The 17,744-nt window shown below is 35.0% G+C and overlaps 1 protein-coding gene across 1 annotated transcript in view; it reads right to left on the reverse strand.

Moving 5' to 3' along the window:
* Positions 1-17,744, reverse strand: part of ESR1 (estrogen receptor 1) — a 156,469-nt gene that overhangs the window by 32,917 nt on the left and 105,808 nt on the right.

The following is a 17,744-nucleotide window of genomic DNA, read 5'->3' on the forward strand; positions in this document are numbered from 1 at the left end:
AAGCAGTAAAAACCTTTTAAAGCAATATCAAAGGTCCATCTAGCAAAGTATCCAATTTTCAACAGCAATTGATACCAGATGCTTATGGCAGAACAAACAGCAGGACAAACATAAGGTCATGTTTCTTTTCTAAACCTCCAGTTTGCTTGCCTGGATAGTTTTTGACTTGGTAGCAACAGGACTTTTTTGTAGTCTCTTCTATAATAAAATAAATATAGCAAAGTATATTTTACAAAAACATCCTGAAAACGCAGAACATTCTTACACCACATCTTATACTTGCATACATGAACCTTTATCTTATTGCAGTGCTTTGAAAAGTAGTAGCTACAGAAAAAGGCTGTTATATACAGCTCAGTACAGAATTCCAGCTACGCAATGATCGTATAATAGGGCACATTTGAAACAAAGCTCTAATTAGGTTGGCAAAGTAGTGACAAGCACTGCTACCAGAGAGCTAGCAACCATTCAATAAAACAATCAAAATAGGACAGGCTTATACTGGCAAAAATATCTGCACAGATGAAACAGACAAACAAAAATAATTCCTACAGCAAGTTCTCAAGAAACTCCCAGAAAATGGCAAAACAGCATCTATTTCTCTCAACCTAAAAGACATTGAAAAATCAATAGCTCAGCCATCACTCTTCAACCAAAATGAGAAATCTGTGCTTGCTGTTGTGCCACCGTGTCAGTCCTCAGTCTCTCCAACAAGAGAAGTGAGCCCATGTCTATGCATTTATCCAGCATATGACATTTTGGTGTGAACTTTCATGGGTTGCTTAGAATCCTCAACTCCTAAGACTACACCATGAAACCACTTACTGTGGTTGAAATGTGGCTGAAATTTGCACTGTGACCATATACAACAGCCTTGCCCATACACAACAACAGCAGGGCAAATAATAGCTCAAGAAGAAGCGAGACAGAGAATCGTAAACACTATTTTCCACCAATCCAGCATTCACAAGGCCATTTTTGTAATGCAGCTTATTCCTACTTTATTCCATAGATGTTCAGGCCAAAATTATAATGAACTTTTAAGTTCTCCTTCCTCAGAGTACTTAAAGATTGTAATGGGCAATACTGCCTTAACGTTTTATACTACTGAAATATTTTAAATCAAGACAGATTTTGATGTCTGAAGATCAAAAAGCTCTAAAATTCAACATTATGGATTCAAATATTCTGTTAAAAAATAGTCTCATATATTCATTTTTCTGAAGAAAAATTACTTTTGTTTCTGTTGATAGAGACAGACAAAAAATAATTAAATTTTGCTGTGTTCCTGAGAGAAAAGTCTGAAAGGCAAACACCAAGCAAGTGGCGCACTTTGTTGTCTCTTTCATAATTCTCTATTTCCGTTGCCTGTGTGATTATAATATATCAAAATATCAATACAAATTTGTAAGTTGTCTCTTCTAAACCCAACAAATCTGTCAGAAATGAAGAGATCAGAGAAAAGAGCATCTGCTGTTAATTACTGCAGTTCCTTTTAAAACTATACTTTTATATAAATATACATTTCCCTCTCAAAACTTGAATAGCTCTAACTAATTCCCACACAATAACAATCACAATTTACAACCATAAACAAAGCCTGAGTTACAGGCATTACATTTGTAATTATTTAGGATCTCATTCCTAGAAGCTTGACAATCTGGTCAATTTGCTTCCACTTAAATGCCGCACTATAACAATTCAAAAATGGATTTCTCAGATGAATGAGAACAATTTCAAACATTTTGTGGAAAAGAGTAGGGTTTGATTGCCTTGGAAAACCTGCCCCAAGCTGGTGGTCAGGCCATGTCTCTAAAACTTGATGTTCTTCCCTCTCTGGGCTCTCCCTTGCATGGACACAGCCTGGAGAGACAGTCTGGGTTGAAAATGTACCTCCAGCCGTGGCTGAAAGGGAGCACCGCTGTAGCCAGCAATGCTAATTGTTTTAACGTCCCAACTTTCTTTGTGTGCTTTTATTTTGCAACTGTTTCACTCTGTTAACTAAGATTATTCCAGAACATGCATTAGCACCACCAGTTAACACAAATATTTTGAGGCCTTCCATCAGGGAACACAATAAAAGTAATCAGCACTCACATAGCACTTTGCATTTTCAAAGGACAGTAAAGCCATTAAGCATTATTAAATGTATTTTATAGACAGAACACAAAGAGGTTAAGTGCCTCATCCAGGAGGCAGCAGGATTAGGATGGAGGGGTGGCAGGCTCTTAGTGCACACTCTAATCTTTTCAGCCACAAAATCCTTGTGATGGAGAAGTCTCCTTGAACTCAAGTGTAAGATCTATTTCTTTCACAACAGCAAAAAGCAGAAAATCAGAAACAACTGAACTTTCCTCAAAGAGGTACAGGAAATAGTGTTACCAAATCAGAGTTAAGGGAAAATTGTTTAGGTTATGAGTAGAAAACCTGTCTGCAGTGAAATGCATGAAAGCACGAAAACTTTCTTGGTTTTAAAATGCTCTGTAGTCTAGGAAGGGTAACCGCCTGTATTTGAACCACCTAGACCTAAGAATCCTTCCCCATTTATACATCAGTTTTAAAGTTATGATTATTAATAATAATAATAACAACAACAGTAATAGCAGTACAAGATTATTATTAGTGAAGGCTGCCTACCACTTTACTAGCAAAAGTTTATTATGCTGTCTTTATAAAGCAAGGAGAGATTTATGCATATATTTTCTATACCAAAAACAGCACTTCAAAAGAGCAACAAATATGTTCATTAATACACAACACTTTCTTATAGTGCTACAAAACTCATTATTTAAAGCATGTTAACTATCATTCATGCCTGGACTGTAACCTGAATGTCTAAGACTCAGGCTACACCTTAACAGTAAGATGGGTTCCTTTATCACTGAGAGCTGTGCTTTCTCTCAGGAAGTCCAAGCTTGCAGATTAAAAACTAGAGGACATTGCATACTGAAAATAGGAGAATGAAACCTGGTCCCAGTGATATTAAGTGCAAGGATAGACCATCAGCTACATGGGAAGGCTTGCATCACGTCCTCTGAATCTTTCCCTACAAAAGTGAGAGAAGATGCTACACAAAATTTATTAGTTACTGACTAAATTATGCAGAATTAAATAATATATCTTTTTTTTTTTCCCTCTGAAACAGTTAATTTCATTATCCTAAATTTTTGTCAATACACAAACCAATCACAAGAAGTATTGATGACTTTTTGTGGTTTTTTTTGTTGTTGTTGTTTTGTTGTTGTTGTTGTTTTAATTTAAAATGCTTTTTGAGAGGTCACTACTATGCAAAATGTTTCCCATCAAAAACAGATCCAGCTAAAATAATCCTTGAGGCTGGCTATGCATTCCTGCCTGACTTTTACGAACACAAAAGACATACTCATAAATACAAGCTGTCCTCTTCACCTCATTCTGCTCCCTATCTCTCCCCACTAGGCTGCCACTCTCCTGGTGTATGCTATTGATTTAACTGTTCTCATCCAATGGATGAAATAACCCAGCAAGGAGAAGCAATGGAAGGCAAGCAACAGGCAGCCAAGGAACACCAGCTACCTTGGATGAACCCTTGGTGTAAACCTGCTCCAAGATTTGAGGTCATGTCCAGAATGACTCAGATTTTTTTGCATGCCCAGCTGCATCCAGGAGACCTCCTTACATCTGTGGTCCAACCACAATCAATTGTAAATAAGCAGTGGTTTTGTGTCTATAAAGAACAATCATTTGAACAAAAGCTCTCCTTAAGCAATTACTCATCAAGTTTTTAAGAAAACATATAATCTCTGGAGGGGGGGGACCAAATGAAGCAGACGAGTAGACTCTTTCTCAGCACTCTAAATGACCTTAGCATGCTTCAATACACAGTTATCAGAAGAGGTATTTAAAAACAAAGATCAGATGGTAAGACTTCCTAGTTTGCTAATGGGATTTGCTGTGGCCCTGGCTCATGAAAAAGTTTATGAAAACCCTCAGGGCAGACTAAGGCAGTGCAGGTATGCTACAGGTGCTGGTGGCTGATGGGTGTCAGGGTAGGAGTGCTAAGTGAACAAGACTTGGTTAAAATGAGTCTAGAGACTCAGTTTAAATATAGGTAGCTTGCTTTAAATTCTCTGCACCTCAGTTTCTCCTCAAATACTAGGGAATAAAAATATGTCCTTTGTTCTGTTTTTGATTCCTTCTGATCCACTGATTAGAAGATCCACATGAAGGACCTGAAGGCTGTTATTACTCTTCATAGAGCATTTTGGATAGAGTTAAAATTATCCTTTCAAGGTAACACAGTGACCACCATCAGCTATTCTTCTATACTAATATTATTTATTTTTGAAGCAACTAGAAGCAGAAAGTAATGACTGTTAGCTTTGTTGATTGTTTGATTCTGAATACGTCCAGAATCTTGTTTCTATCTTCTAAGCTACATTCAATTTACTTTTTTTTTAAACTCTTTGCGAATTAAATTTTCACTGCTTCAATTTCAATCTTTATTCCATAGCTGGAAGTTTGATAAATACCAGTTGTGCACTTAATATCTATTTCGACTACAATTTTCAGGTGATTAAATTGGGAGGGCTCCCTTCTCCTCTCCTTCATTAATAAAAAAACCCCACCAGATTTTCTGCTCCACAGTCTATTTCATCCCAGAATCTACATACAGTACTGAACCGATTACATTCATTTCAGAAACATCTGGGACTAGCAGAAAAGTGGATTATTTGGCAACCCAAGGAAAAGAAGGAAAACCTGTCAAGTCTATACAGAACTTGAAGATTAGAACTGCTTCAAGGCCACAAATAGAAACTGCTCAGAACATAATGTGCTGTACCCAAGAAATGAAGCATAGCCTCAGAGTTCATGGTCTGGTCATTCTTTATAGTCATTAAGAAATAAAACTAGCTCAACTGAGGCACCTGCGTCCATTTTATTTCTTCAGATTGTCCAGTTTTAGAGAAGTCGATTTTTTTGCCTATTGCACTTGTATGTAACAGAAACAACATATGTATATGTATCGTTTTGCATTCCTTGTGCTGTTATACCTACACCAAAACAGAAACATAATCATACCTAAATAGGGCTCAAAAGTTTTCCCCTCCTATACTTTTTTGTCCCTCCATGACTGGTTTTGAACAGAACCCAACCTCTGAAAAAAATTATCCAAGAAATTGTAATGACACATCAAAGAGAAGAAAGACAGCAAAATTAATTGCAGCAATTTCCTTTAACCACTACAACAACAAAAGCATTTTAGCAGCTGTGTGGGAGTGTCACCATATGACAGAGCAAAGGAATACATTACAAGGAAATCAAGACGCTGGAATGCAGCTGGCCATTTATATTCATTTTCTTGTCTAGGGAAACCTAATAAGTTAGCAAGCAGCATGTTCCCAGAAAACACATCATTCACTTAAAGCTCCTTTTTTGCACACTCTTCTTCAACAGATAACAAATGCAAGGAATCTTTCAGTGCCTACTAAGCCTCAGGCAACCAAAATAAACTTGCTGAACAGACCGGACTTCTATCTGAACACAAAACACGTGCACTGCTCTCAGAACAGCCACCTCATCCTGAAGTTCCTATACTCTTGCTGAGACATTGCAGTGAAATTGGACCTGTTTGGAAGCAATCTGGTAGAATATTTATATTAGTAAGCAACAGGTGGACAAGCGTAAAGGGTTCTGGAGAACTTGTCAAATTTCATTAAATAAAAATAAACAAATAAATACAGGTTGAATTCCAGCAGGAAATATGCATCTCTCTTAGCTATCTTAGTTTTCATCACTCCACCTACTCCTCCTCAACATTGTGAAAGTTACCTAAACTTCAATGAAAATTAGGACCTTTTTTTCCATATTCTCTTCTTTTCATTTTAAGTCAGAAACAAAAATATTCAAAATTTCAATTAAATGTATTCCTTTTACCTGAAATACTTCATTTTACCTAAAGCAGTTCTTATTTAGCAAAAAGATTTTTTAAATGTCCTTTTGTGTTGAATAGAAATGGTTCTTTTTTATTGTTAGAAATTGTCATGAAACAAAGTTATTAACTATTTACACAACTCTGATAGAGACATCTGGAAAAGTTTTGGAAGTGTTTGAGATCATCCAAGCTTACTGAACCTGTAAACCCTGTCTGTCATCCTTTGTCAGGACTGGAAAGTTGCATGGAATTTCACTACTTAAAAATATCACACTATTATCTTCTAATAACTACAATTGTAGAAATTAAAGATTAGAAGAAAAATGTGCAATTCAGCAATTTTCTTCTGAAATCATAATTTTATGTTTTTTTCCAGCTATTAAAAAATGGTACCTTATATCTCATTTACAGAGAAAATATTTCCTTCAGTTTTATTTTTGCTTTCACCTGATATGGAATGGGAATTTGACAGATGAGAATAAAACCTTAAGCTAGGGTCAAGAAATGGAGCCACATTTTGGATACAGACTTGGAGATTGTTTTATGACAAGTATTACCACATTAAACCCTGAAAACAGACTTTGAGTGCAACATAGATCTTTGCAGGTTAAAGGCTCCTGTCCTCAGAGGTAGAAAAAACTAGTTGGTGTAGGAGCAATGAAGCAGCAAACGTCATCTGACTGTTACCTACGTGATGTTGTAAACATTCATGCTTAAATGTACTTCCATTCCTATAAACATCAATTACTCTTAATCTGAAGCTGAGGGACACAGTGTCATAGAAGTAATAAAATAAAAATCTCATCAGAATTATACTGAAATATTGAGCAAAGCACAATAATTCTGACATCCCAGTACTGAGTGATTTCAGAGTTGTCAGACTTACTGACCAGCTAATACTACTGTCTCCCACCTACTTAGCATCAACATTTAAAAACACTCCACAACATTACTCGTAAATGAAATATCTCCTAGGAAAGCTGGTAAAAATTACTCACTGTCAGCTGAAGAAAAGCAGATCTCAGTTCATCAGACAGTGAAAACAGAGTTTTACCAAAATCTCTCCAAAGACCTACCACTGGTAAACAAGGTACAAAAGCTTCAGCTGGAGTTTTTTTTTAAAAAAGACCACTTTGACTGAACCGTCTGCTGGAGGGAGATAGTAGGGAAATGTACTTATGTTGCCTGGCAATGTCTCATTCTAACATCAGGATCTTTCTCAAACACTTGAGTACAAGTGGTCCCTTCAAAATCAACAATAAAAATGTATAGAGTGGAAACAAGGCTGAGAAACATAGCAGATTTCAAACAAGTTACATATTTTAATATACTACAGTATTTCAGACTTATCTGTAATTCATTTTTTCTCAGAGATACTTAATGATATCAAAAATCAATTCTCAAGATAGCATTGCATAACACTTGGATAAAGCAGGAAGTAAAACTCCTGTGAGATGTAAGAGGCAGTGTGGCAAAGAGAGGCATACTGATGAAGCACAAAGCAGGAAAACGTGGAGCACTGCACTAAGAACATAGCAGATTTAATTCCTATTTATACCTGTAGGCTAAGAATCTCCTGTTTTTTGTATCCTAGTGGGGAAATTTAGCATGCTTCATAGCATTCCCATGCAACAGACAAAATCCTCTAATCACAGTTTAGGCATCAATACACTGTGGCACATTACAAGGGAATTATACACAACTGTTACCCACAGAGAAGCTTTGGCTAAGCCAGGAACAATAGTAGTGATCCCAGCAGCAAGACAACATTCTTTCCAAAAGGCCCAGAGTAAAATAACACAACTGTGCATGTGTGCTTGGAGAAAAAAAAAATAAATGTGCATTTGGTATTCCTATCAGGCAATGTTTCTGTGCCTTTGTGTTTATATGAATACCAAGGGGGTATAAAAATGGAGCCAAAAGAGGCATCCATAATTACGTTAGGTTTCACTGGCGCCTCTTTTACATCAGCTGAAAACCTGCTCATCTAAAGAGCTTTTAAAATATGAAATATGTTACCCAGTTAATACTGGTGGTTTATTGCACTTTCATTTATTGAAATATAAGAGACTTTCTTTTCTGCTTGCAAGATTCTGGTCAGCAGAAAATTAAAACTTATTTGCTCTTTCCAAAAAGTTTTCTACATGCCTTTGTCACTTCAGGTCACTATTTGCTACCCATGTAGTCCAAGCTCAGCCCAAAGAACTTCCATAAGGTTTTGGTGCCTTCCTGGAATACAAGTACAGAGGAACAACTCCTCAAATATATGCATGAGAATAGACAACCACAGAGTAAACCAACAGAAAGCAGAGATTTCTACTACTGTCAGAATAGCGAAGTTAAATGAGTGGTCAGTATTTACTACTTGGGGAGTCTCCTGTACCCCAGGGTTAGAAGTAATCCTAAGAACTCTGATCTTTTATGAACTATAATGCATCCTGATAAATCCATTTGTGGTCTTCTTTATCCTTTCATATCAAGGAGTAATGGGAAATTTCCATACTTCCTCCTCGTTTTGATTTTCCAGCCCCTCACAGTTCTGACATTCTATTTCAGAACATATTTCAGAATGTTTAGATTGAGCAAAAAGAAAGTAGAAAATTATACAGCTACTTGATGATGCAGTGTAAAGACTGCAAATACTGTCAGTAACTACATTTTTGCCATTTGTACGGGCAAGACTGGAAAAGATCTATTTATCTATTGAAGTTGAAATAGACATTAAACTAGAAAAAGACTTGAGTTGGAACTATAATTCACCATTGACAGTATGGATAACACTGTGAGCACTTCCCTTTCTAGTATCCTTATCTTAATACTTAACATAATTGATAAAATATTGGTGAGATATAATATTCTTTGGAAAGTTCTAATTAGCCTAGGATGACACATTCCCTATTTTATTAATCAAGAAAATTAAGATATCTTTAATATTAATTTTTTTAATCATCTCAAATGCTTCAGAATATAATCTGTGGGGAATGCATAAGTTTGCCTAGAGTCAAAGTGAGATTTTGAACTATAACCTTATTATATTAGTTTTATTTCTGCACCTAATAGCATCCTACTGGATTAACTAGGTAACCAAAAGAACTGCAGAGTATCACCAACATACCCAGCAGTGCTAAAGTGGGAAAAGAGAACAAGTCACATTCAAGATCTTCATTCCTCGCTCCTGGTTGTAAAACTCTTCAAGAGGCTTACAAATCTACATGTCTAGAACCAAGCTCTAGTTACAGTAATAAATGATTATTTTCCATCTCCTTGCTGAGGACTGTGGTGGACAAGCTACGTTTATTAGGAGGAACAGCACTTTCCATAGGGAAGAAAGAAGACGTTTTCTTACAGCCACTCAGACAAGAGGAAAATTCTGGAGATTTCTCATTCACCATTCCACTGTGGGATATGCTTTCACTATCTTGAATTCTCAGCAGTTCAAAACTAACAGACAGACAAAACAACACACTCTTTACACACATAGTTCATTTCCTGGGGAGATGTTCAGAGAAAATAAATGAACTGTGTAACAGATGTGTCATATAATTCACTGCTGTGATGATACAGGCAGGGCAAGAGCCTATCCAGAAAAAGCCTACAATAAATCTTTCCTAATTATTTCTTTAAAAACTCTTATATATCCAATATGAGTACTTAGTGAATGGCTCACTTGAACAGAAAACTAATACAGATAATATACATATAACCTCTAAGATGGAATTACAGCTGATTATGTTCAGAGATGTAATACTAGAGAGCAATTAAAAGAATTAGACTGAAGTTATTAAGTATCAAGTAAAAAGGGGCAATTTATGTGAATTATGTGAACAGGGAACAATGAGTATGTGTGCATGCGCATACATATCGCATCAGTGCTTTCCAACAATTGCATATTCTTTTTGTAAATTATTTTAAGAAATAAATATATCAGGAAGGATTATTACTTACTGTTTACTTAGAGTGGAAATTAATGAGTGTTTCTTGGAAAGCACCAGGACTCAGCATAGCTGAAACCTCAAAGACAGATACATTCATCCAAGAGTGTAAAGTACTTATCAAGTAATGGAACATACCAGAAAATGTTTTTATAAAAGGTTCACTAAATTTAGAAATAAAATATTACAATTTAAGCATTTCATGTTGTTAAGTTTTGGCTAAAAATATCAAAAATATTGCTACAGATGTTTATATTTGTGTCTTGCCAAAAATCAATAGAATTCCAGCTTCTAATTTTTATGAAATGAGCATACACATTACTGAGTGTACAATTAACTCCATTATGCAAGGATTTTTTCTGTTAAAAGAATGTTAGATCCTTCTTACCTGTTGGGTGTTGTTTTCTATCTATCACTATATGACAAAAAAGGTAAATAAGATTACTTAAACATATATTATACCTTGAAAATCAAATACAAAAGGGCTGAGCAGAGTCAGCCTTGTAATAGCATTTTGGGTCCTGGTGTCCAAACCACTATGTACAAAAAGAACTTCATATAATTTTATGAAATGTATTTAGATACATGCATACTTGTAGAAACAGAGATTTACAGATAAGTTCATATTCAGATTTAAATTTCTATTTAAATACATATACATTTCAGAGATATTTAGATGAAAATATATATTTGAGCTCTAAATGAGGCTATTTAAAATTGAAAAATTACCAAAAATAGAAGACACTTATTGTGCTGAACTAATAAGTGGGTAACTTTGGAAGCCTTTACTAATTGTTTTTCAAACTATTTGCTTCCAGAAACAAAGGGAAGTAAAACTTCTCTGGGAGACCAAACATTATAGCATTTAAAATGACATACTGGTATTTTTTTCTACTTTTATTGATTTATTGCATAAATATCATGAAAAAATGTTATCTAGTTTCCGTTTTTCTAAATATCAGAAACACATACATCTGAAACACATGTATTCACCTCCATCTTAACAAAAACAAATCTAATTAGAAGAACCACAGCCATTTTTTTCATTCTATGCACAGACAGTTATAACTACAGCTGTGAAGAACAAGAAAAAGGCAGTTTCTGTGATTTTTATCAATTTATAAATTTTTATCTTATTATAGCTTTTGTAAATCTGAGATGCCTAGAAGACTGTATAACATGCTTCATTTAACAGTTTTTGACAGTCACCTCCTTATGCAGTCACCTCTGTGAAAGAGAGGACAATATAACACTTTCTAGGAGTTACAGTGCAAGAATGAATAACTGGCATTTATAATTTATATATTTGTTTTATATTTATATAAATTATTTATTTATATATATAAATATATATAAATATTATTTATATATGTTTTATATATATTTATATAATTTATAATTGAAAAAAATATCACCTCCCTTCTCTACAAGAAGTAGAGATCTTAACTAGTCACAGAGCTTTGCTGAAAATGAATACAAGCAATTGCACTCATAACAGCATCAATTCATGACTTATATTTTAGAATCTCATTCTTCTGGACAAAGAAATGTAATCTGGAAAGCTGCACAATTATCTTTAGGACTTTATGAGAAAATTTACTAAAAATTAAAAAATTATTAAATGTTGCAAGCTATGCATTAGAAAACCCTCCAGGATATATTTCTGAGCTTATTCAAAGACTTCATTTCTGATTAGGAGCATCACCTAATGAAATCTATAAATATTCCTACCATGTAAGCCAACAAGTGGAATACATCTTCAGACATAGCAAGGGAAGCATTTAGATAAAGGTCTTTGTGCAACAAGCAAACTGGAGAATCAGTCACTACCTGGTCAAAGAAGACCAGTGATTTACCTCTAATCATGCCAAAGCAATACAATTTCTATCTATATGTATTTATCTTTGTACCATGTTCCTTATAGTCATCCATATGGCAAGCTGAGGATGTTGATGGGCTTGAAGAACACTGCCTATGCCTCAAATAGAGGAAGGAAACAAACAGTAATTTTCATTAATTTGTGTACATAAAAATATTTCACTTCACTTTTGACTCACCCTCATGTATTGATGCCTGTGATCTAGTTAACTGCCTCAGTTCATCTTTCTCTACATTTCTTGGGCATATTGCTTTCAGTAAAATTTCCCTACCAAAACGTCTCCCATACCAACACACATCTCTCTTATCTCAAAAGCCTCTCACAAGTCACACAGATAAGTCTTGGGCTGCACCTCAGAAGTGCTCAGGTCCAGGCTGGGCAGTGACTAGTAGTGCACACAGTATACCACTCTAACCCTGAAGAGTAACATCAGAAAATTTTAATTTTAAATGTCATTTCAGAAATTCAGTCAAGATGTAACTTCATGTTAAAAATTTAGGGATGAAAAAATGTGATAGAAAGAACAGATGTTTAATGTTATTAACAGCCAACTATTCATACTCCTAAAAGACTTAATCTAAATATAGAAAAAAAGTCAACCTGGGGCAGTGGATTTCTAATTAACTACTTTTTCCCTCCTCACTCTGTTTCCCATGTTTGGAAAGTGAGTTACCCAGCTTGAACATAATCTCATACTTCTACTCCACACTACCATGAAGCTCCTGGGGGAAGAGTGTGGCATGAAGCTTGACGACTACAGCTTAGAAGACTTGGACTGGGATAGCAAGTAGACAATATCTCAAAGCTCTTCTAGTAGTGGGGGGGAAAGGAAACAACCAAACAGTTCATCTTCAAAGTGCAGCTGAGCAAATTTCTGTCCTCCATCAGGAGCCCAAGAATGAATAAGAGTCCCGGGAAGTTAATATAGCTGAGAACTAGACAGATGAACCTACCTTTTTCCTCTGATCCTGTTCCATTTACTGTCTACTTTTTCTCTCTGCTGGAGAATCTTTGATGATGGTCAGATTGCTAACCTTAGCCCTGATGCACTTCTCTACACTCCTAGGGACTCCCCAGAGTTTGAAAATCATTGCATTAGGATACCTCTTATATTTCTAATATCACAGTTGTTACTCAAACTCTGGCCCATTTTTCTCTTGCAATTACTGTCTTCTATCTTATTATATCAGCTATTGAAAGCACTGTCTGTTTATATTTTTGATCCCACATATCCCTGCAGCCAAAGCCTAAGTACTTTTCAGAACATTTCTGCTGAACTGTTCCTTCTCCACTTTGGCTTTTTGCAGTATGACACAAGTTCTCAATGCATATAACTCCCTCCAATTCTCCCTGTCTTTTAGTATCAGTGTCTTCTCCTTGGGCTTCTGACAACAAACCACTGCACCACACAGTCTCTACTTCAATTTCTCTGCAAGACAGAATACACCTTCCTGCATTTCAAAAGCACTAACAGAAAAAGACAAATCTATAAATAGTCACAGTAAAAGCTAAAGTGCCTCATACAGCAGCCAGAAGCTGGAGGAAGTGGACAGAAAGGGAGCTTGTTTGTTTTTTAACAAAGTATAGACATGAAAGACTAACGATTCCTCCCAGATTGAGAAAATAGAGAGATAGAAAGTTTTCATTTTATATTCAATAGTTTTAACTTTTGCTATCTAAGACGATCATGAATTGAATTCAAACAGTAAATGACTACTTTGTTTCGTTATAAGGATTGATTCTTATGTCTTACACTCATGGCAGTTAATTGAAACTTCACAGAAATTAATTTAACAAGAAGCATCCATAAAGTAAGATCCAGGCACTGGGCTATCATTTCTCTTTCACTTACAGGTGTATTTGTCTCCTTTATTTTCACCCTATAAAGTCAGGGGAGCAGTCAGACTATCACTTCAACAGATTAAAGTAGCTGATAAGCAGAAGGTTTTTTTCTGATAATGTTGTTACAAATCTTGACAGTAAACCCACTAGTCAAAGAAGAATACACTATAAGGCAGATACTATGGGAGGTTTATTTTAAAACAATATTACAGCTATATCAAGCAGTTCCTTTTTTAAGCCAAGTGTAAATCACTACCAGGAGGACCACTAAACTTATAAACTCTGAAAACTGCCCCACACCTAAAGACATCTAGAGTTATTAAGACACATCATTCCTGTTAAAGACTGCTTTCTTTCCACTATGAGCTCACTTTTTTTTTTCCCCACAAGGTTTGGTGTCACTGAAGTACAGTGTAAAATTGTGGCTATTGTTGGCCTTTTTACACACTGTTCCTAACTTAACAAACAGAGCAGTTTAGAAGGTCAAATAAGAAAACAATATCTTAAGAAAATAGCAACTTCTGTGGCTTTGAAATGAAAAAAAAATCAGTGCCAAAATGTTTATCTCCTCGGTTCATGAAGCCATAAAATAAGTACAGCACTGTGAATCATCTCAGAACTTCAAAGCTTGTATGCCCAGTGTACCATTTTCAGCCTATTATGTTGTACAGTTACTGTACTTGTAGTAAATAGTTATACAAGACTGTAGCAGCAGTGCCAAAGATTTCACCCTTACAGTAAAATCTCCTTAAAGCTACACTCTTTACCATAAGCTCACTGTGTGAACTCACTGTCTTTTATCACCTCGAGAGCCTCTCCACGGTAAAACTGCTGACCATTACACTGACAATACCAGCTTCCTTTCGAGAATACAGAACGGCAGATAGAGATATTACAATATACACAGTAAGTGAATAATGAAACATAGCGAGTAAATTCCTTTTGCATATCAGCATTTCCATAGAAAAGGAAATCAATGGGTTTGCTCATTGCATAGGAAACTGCAAGAAAAATTTGCTAAGCTAAAAAAGAAAAAACCCTCCATCTATAAAATTGAAGGTGGTAGCATATCCCAAGATATTATGCAAGCCAAGAAGAAAATAGAAAATCATGTTCATAGGTAATACATGATTCAAAATAAGCAACACGGTTACTTAACTACTCTGATTCCTGTTTACGTGTGATTTTTAGCAATTTGTCCCTATTAATTGGTAACAGGCTCAATTTACTATGCATAGAAAGTCTAACCTATTGCAATCTGTTTGCACCTGCCTGGTGTGCAGCTGCTCATTATTCCATCTGGCTGGGTTAATCAGAAGGCACCACTACTGTCTTAAAGAGTCCATCTGGGAGGATTTAAGCCAAAATACCTATTAGGCCATGTAAAGAAAAGTCCTACGAGGCATTTGAATTTTTTGTGTATGTCACAGGACACTGTACAAGTTTTTTGCATGTCATCTGGCAAACCGATTTGTATCAGTGGCCAAGGTTTCAAAGGAAAATTAAAACAGCTTGGCATATTATGAAGTGCATTGTCATGGGAGAAATTTGTTATGACTTCAATTAACAATTGTTTTATACTTCAATACCAAAGACTGTTCTGTAAGTTTGTGTACAGCAACCTGCTACAAGTTCTCTTTTCCACAGCAATTTGTTAACTTCATCAAGATTGCAGAGTCAATTTAAGTCAATATGTCAACAGTAAGTCAGAAGTTTGAACTAATAGTGAACAAGATAGATAAAGTAAAAATTTGTATCAGTTGTCCTGATTTGGAAGATGACATGTCTGCTAAGATACTCTCTTTGTTTTGGAGACTGTCCTCAGCATGGATCTGCAACAGATCTTTGCCTGTGTTATACTAGGCAGCCCATTACAATTTCATCTTCATTATTACTTTTTGTAGAATAGATGTACTTCTACCCAGTCAATTTTTTTTGAAGAGCTGTTTCTTCTTCTCTACCACCAGAAAGACTGCCTGACCAAAACAAGGACTTCACTAGTTGCCTTGACACACTTGCTCTTCTTAAAGACTGCATGGAAATATAAACTCTAAACATGATCCCAGAAGTCTTTACACTTAGTTTTATGCTGCATCTTCACTGAGTTTCTGCACTTTTAATATCAGTTTCTTCTGTTCTCAACAAATATGCTCTCAAGCCTCAAACTCCTTTGCTCCTGCTTTTCCATCAACTAAGAGCCTGCATTTAAGTAAATGAACTTGTATAATGTTTCCAAGGCTTGAGAGGTGTACATAGGAGATGTTTTCTGCAACCACTTCTTGCTTCTGGTAAAAAGCATTTGCTCTTCAGAAAAAAAGATGCTTTTACCCTGGCTTCTGAAGCTTGGAGCCTTAGTAAATCAGCTGAGAAAATAACTGAACAGAATCCCACAATGCAGTTGTATAAAATACTTAACAGAAAAAATAGTTACTTCATTTCTCTGTTTACGTATAATGTATATGAAAATCCTCTCTAAGCAGTATTATATATTTTCTAGTAATAAAATAGTATTCAAAAGCAACATGCTGCAGAGATGAAAATATAACTTACATTGGCAGCCATGTTTCTCTGAAAGTTATTACAAGCACGTTACAGCAGAAAGAAACTTCAGCAAACAGTCCAAGCAAGAGTCCTATCTTTGAAAGGTGATTGTTACTTCTGTGATCTATTATCTGTAACTAATACCTTTATTTCTTTTTTACTCTTTTTTAATTGAGTTCTCCTATTTTATATCAAAATTTACCTGTTAGTGTGCTTATTCTTGTATATATACACAGTATTAGTTCCTCTGTAGGAGCTATTCTAGCACTTAACAGGCAAATAAAATACTTTGGATGTACATAAATAGTTGATACATTCCGAAGTTTTCTTAGGAAACAAACGTATTTGATAAAGTAAGCTGATTTTTGATCTTTAGTGAATGGAATTGCTTTGTGACGACTAGTTTTATGGAGATCTCTGGACAAAAAACATATCGAAGTTCCTAACACTGTTGCTATAATTTGATTAATTACATTAACTATCCAAATAAAATATCATAGAAGATAATTGTTTCCAGATGGAAAATATAATGAATTTAGAATGTAGCATATTCACGTTCCATTTAAATTGATAGTTTGTAACAGAGTTAGATTAATTATGTCTCTAAAATCAGGAGAAATGTCATTTGAATTTATCTGGTTTTGTATTGTATAGCTTTAACACTAAGGACATATGTTTACCTTTCAAAACTATTAAGACATGATCCAAAGCACACCGAATTAACAGGATAACTTGTTCTTGAATTGAACAGGCTGTGATTCAGGCCTTAACCACTGCAGCTTTATAAAAAAAAGAAAAAAAAAATGAAATTCTCAGGTGATTTCTTATAATGTATGATGAGAAATGGAAAACTCACAGGTTCTTGTTGATCATAGCTGGAGTCCACAGAGTGACATGTGAAAAGTGCTAAGAAGGAACCCATGAGGACTGGAAAAGACTCGGATTTTATGGGTTAATGATTTGCCAGAAAGAGTCTTGCCAAGTTTAAATGAAGAAAACTAGAAAAATGGCATAACTCAAGCAATGCTGTTGAGGTATGCACGCTGTAATAGTGAGTGAGAGATGCAGAAGTGTTCCCTAATATTCCTTTGTAAGGCAGCTACACAGTTTTAATGAAATAAACAGCTACAGTAAAAATTTAAGAGATCAAAATTCCAGTGAACTTTAAAGTATATATTACTGTGTATGCTGCCTATGTAAAGTAAAATTACAATACATTTTTAATAAGCATTAAAATGTTAATTTCTGAAATTAAACCTTGTAGACTGACATTTTAAAAGATGATGTACCTTAATTACAAAACTGTCATCTCATTTCATTCATAATTAATTAAACCATATGATGGAATGTGCAATGTATATTCAACCAAAATGGTCTCACAATTCTAAAATTCTCTTCTAGAACTGAGAGGTTAAAGCTAAGCAAACAAGATGTGACAAAGTGATAAAAACTTTCAGTTCAAATGGAAAAAAAAAAAGTATTCAGGAAAAAAAAAAATTGTGTTTCTGTATGATTTTTCAGACAAAAAATGTAGGGAAGGTCTCTAACTTACAGACAAAAAGGTAAATTTGCAAATAAATAATACTAATATTACTGCTCTTGTTGGAAATGCTGATTTAATGGCAGATATTTCAAA

Source organism: Centrocercus urophasianus, unplaced genomic scaffold, assembly GCF_019232065.1.
Source record: "Centrocercus urophasianus isolate 14NV4802_14NV808 unplaced genomic scaffold, USGS_Curo_1.0 seq_10, whole genome shotgun sequence".
Taxonomy (NCBI): domain Eukaryota; kingdom Metazoa; phylum Chordata; class Aves; order Galliformes; family Phasianidae; genus Centrocercus; species Centrocercus urophasianus.